This window comes from Alosa sapidissima, chromosome 14 (genome assembly GCF_018492685.1).
Source record: "Alosa sapidissima isolate fAloSap1 chromosome 14, fAloSap1.pri, whole genome shotgun sequence".
NCBI classification, from domain to species: Eukaryota; Metazoa; Chordata; class Actinopteri; order Clupeiformes; family Clupeidae; genus Alosa; species Alosa sapidissima.
In genome coordinates this window covers 13,188,053-13,191,625 of record NC_055970.1, presented here as the reverse complement: position 1 = coordinate 13,191,625, position 3,573 = coordinate 13,188,053, and the positions used below count along the sequence as shown (strand labels likewise).

The window sequence follows — 3,573 nt, the reverse complement described above, 5'->3', positions numbered from 1 at the left end:
TATCGATAATTATTGATTTTTTTTTTTTTAAATCTATTTCAGATAAGGACCAAAAGGAAAAAGGTTCAATTTAAACACTTTTATTTTAAACTTAACCTTCCTCTGATTTTAATCACCTCAGTTCTCAATAAAAGCAATCAGGGAAAAGAAATAGCAACACAATCATGAAAAACACTATATACAATAAATAAATGTGCACATAAGTCTGAATGCAGAAGCAGCACTGGTTGAAGCCTGGAAATATTGTAAACAAAGTAGCTTAATTTGCTAGTTTATCATAGTCTACTGGTTAGACTGTTCAGTTTCCCCACGTGTGTTTAAGTTTCAAATGAATACCTTTTCTTCTTGGAACAGGCCCGTTTGAGTCTTAGAAAGTACTTTTCCATTTGCATCGGGATTGAGATGATTAGAACTTAGCAGTCAATTTGAATGCAACAGTTTTGAACAAATTCGTGCAGCTTGTTAATGATGCTAACCGGTGTTACATGGCAACTGGCACCCATGTTAACTGGCTGCGTTGGTGACGTTTCTTTGACAGATGTGGCCGCTTGCAGATTTGTCACTTTCTGGTGGAAACTGGAGACGAACAAATACAACTATGCATGACATATTTAAATGTCAAAATTGTCTGTAGTACGCTACATGCACTGGACCATAAATATGCCACCAAAAAAATAAATACCTAAACAGCCTAATAATAACTCCACGTGGGTATCGAACCTGCTTCCTAAATGAAACCTCTTAAATGATAATCATTCATCTACATACTTGAGCCACGAACCAGCTGATAAGTCATAGTGCAATTTACTTGACTTACTCTATACAATTAGAAGAAGTCAGGTAATGATTGTAGCAAGTTAACACGGCTGATGGTGTTGTCTTGCTACAGCAGTTGCCCAAGCCGGTAGGTCTTCAAAGTACCATGGTTAAGTTTTCAAACATTTCACTTACTGCTGGTCATGCTCTCTATGGCCACCTAGTATCTGTAGCCTAAATTGAGGAAGTGTTGCTGGTCTAAAAATAAATAAATAATAATTTTAAAAAAAACGTGTGATGGGGAGGACTGAACCCATGTCGACTGCGTGAGAAAGCAATGTATAGGCATTAACCTGTTGCGCCACAGGAGAAGCACCCAACGCGAGAATTAGGAAATAAAGTATCAAAAAAAACATCAAACCCGTTTACATGTCAGTAACATTAACGTTAATAGCCTATAAGCCTAAGAGTTTTGACTCTCCCTGTGTGCAAATTTTGTGTAAAATATGGACACGTTATAGACTTCTCCTGCCCATTGCAGTGTGCGTTTCAATGCCTGTGTTTCATGAACTGAATTCTTAAAAGAATAGGCTGGACAAAAGGATACAATTAGGCAACACATTTTTATTTGATTTATTTGCTGACGTTCATGTGGCTCTACAGACACTTCAGGTAGGGGCGGCCACAGCCTAACCTCAGTGAAACGTTTGTAAAACTTAACCATGATACTTTGAAGGCCTACTAAATGGCTTGGGCAACGGTAGCATGATAACATGGTAGCCAGATAATATGAACAGCTATGTTAACTTGTTACAATTATAATAACGTTAGCTGACTTCTTTTAATCATACAACTGAAGTCAATTTCTGTGAGTGCCGTAAGCTGGTTCGTGGCGCAAGTGGATAGACGTCTGATTACCAAGCAAAGTCAAGGTTCAATGCCCATGTGGAGTTAATTTATGCTATTTAGGTGTTTGTTTTTTGGGTTGCATGTTCATGGTCCAGTGCATGTAGTACTACATACAATTTTGACTTTTAAACATGTCATGCATATTTGTGTGCGTCTCTAGTAGGCCTATATCAGAAAGTGACAAATCTGCAAGCGGCCACATCTGGCAAAGACTCGTCATCAATCATGAAACGTCATCAACGCAGCCAGTTAACATGGGAGCCAGTTGCCAATAGCAATTTAGCCAGTCGTCTTGCACGATTGTGAATGTTTGGATTACGTGCATGCTGAGGAGGGATGCGCCTGTTGGGAGGGAGAGAGAGAGAGAGAGAGAGAGAGAGAGAGAGAGAGAGTGAGTGTATGCACGGAGCAAGGACTCATTGAGAGTCTGTGTTGAGGTAGGCCTACTTCTATCGCCTACTCTGGTAGAGTTGCACATAGCTACAATGCAAGATATATTTAGCCTATTTATTTATGGACAACGTAAGGAGGCGTGTGTTGCTTTTAATTATCGAATGTTCTATCTAACATATTTTTTATTGATATCGATCACATGTCTATTGCGATACATATCGCTATCGTTTTATCGCCTAGCCATATTATATAGTATAAGTATATTTAAATGCTGTTTTGATTTGTATTATATAAGGTTTTCATACTTTCTTAGCTCCTTCATTGTGATTGATAGTATTTAAGATTAATTTAGAATCTGTGTTCCTGCTGAATATGTTACTGTAAGATCTCTCTGTCAGACTGCACTCTGGACGGTGGACTCTTGTTAGCTCCAGATTGTGTTTGTAAATAAAGTTTGGTTTGTACACCGACTGGACACTCTCTCTAGACCTGCTGAAGTGTCCAACCTCACATCAGACCTGTTCCAGACTTGCTTTCCACTTTTCCACTTGAGCGAGAGGATTGTTGGAAACAGACATACGATGTGTGGGGGTGATTTCATGGTTCTTATTTACATTTAAATGTATTCATTTAGCAAACACTCTGTTATCCAAAGTGACTTACATACAGTATGTCAGTTATAGTACAAGGGCCATTGTCCCCAGAGCAACTCGGGGTGAAGTGTCTTGCTCAAGAACACAATGGGGGAAACCGGGAATTGTACCCACAACTTTTCTTGCTGCTGCATGCTGGCCCAGCCTGTTAACCACTACACTACCAAAACAGATGCATTCCAACGTGCGAAAGCAGAAAAACACAGAATACAAACAGCACCAACATCAAAATATTTATTTGTACTTATTCATTAGTAAGACATCATCATCATCATCATTGCCGTCGTCTCTGGATATTCCGTGTGAAGCTGATGTCATTAGTAGCGTTGTGAGCTGGCGGTGAGGGCGTGGCATAGGTGTGGTGTAACATTGTGATTGGCTGCCATTTGAGCTGTGTGCATGGAGGGCGGAGTCTCTTTTCCTGCAGTGTCTGAGAGGGCGGTTCTCTCAACTAGAAGCGCAGAGTGTGGTCCTGAGCTTTTTCAACCAGAACAGAACATTCTGCTTAGAACATCTCCCATCACTTCAGTTAAGACGGCACTGTATTCTAAAGTTCTAATGTACAGAACCAATAAAGTTCTAAGGTACAGAACAATTAATGATTGTAAGTATTGAACATGATGTTAAAAACATCCGTAATGATTGGTACAAAGGTCAACGGTCAGTTCTGTGCCCTGATTAGAAAACCCGGACCTCTGCTGTGTTGACATGGTTGTGTGTTGGTAGCATTGCTGAGCAGCATTTGTGGGTTGTGTGTGTGTGTGTGTGTGTGTGTGTGCATGTGCGTGCATGTGTGAGTGCGTGCGTGTGTGTGTTTTGCACATTTGGATTTACATTTATTAATTTAGCTGATGCTTTTATC

The 3,573-nt window shown here is 39.9% G+C and overlaps 1 protein-coding gene across 1 annotated transcript in view; it reads right to left on the bottom strand.

Annotated features, from left to right (window-relative positions):
- Nucleotides 1-2,931: 2,931 nt before the first annotated feature.
- The window catches only part of cdx1a (caudal type homeobox 1a), a 15,097-nt gene continuing 14,455 nt past the window's right edge, over nucleotides 2,932-3,573 (bottom strand). The window contains exon 3 of the mRNA XM_042060949.1: nucleotides 2,932-3,573. This exon is cut by the window's right edge and continues 748 nt beyond it. The gene's annotated coding sequence lies outside the window, so the exon portion shown is untranslated.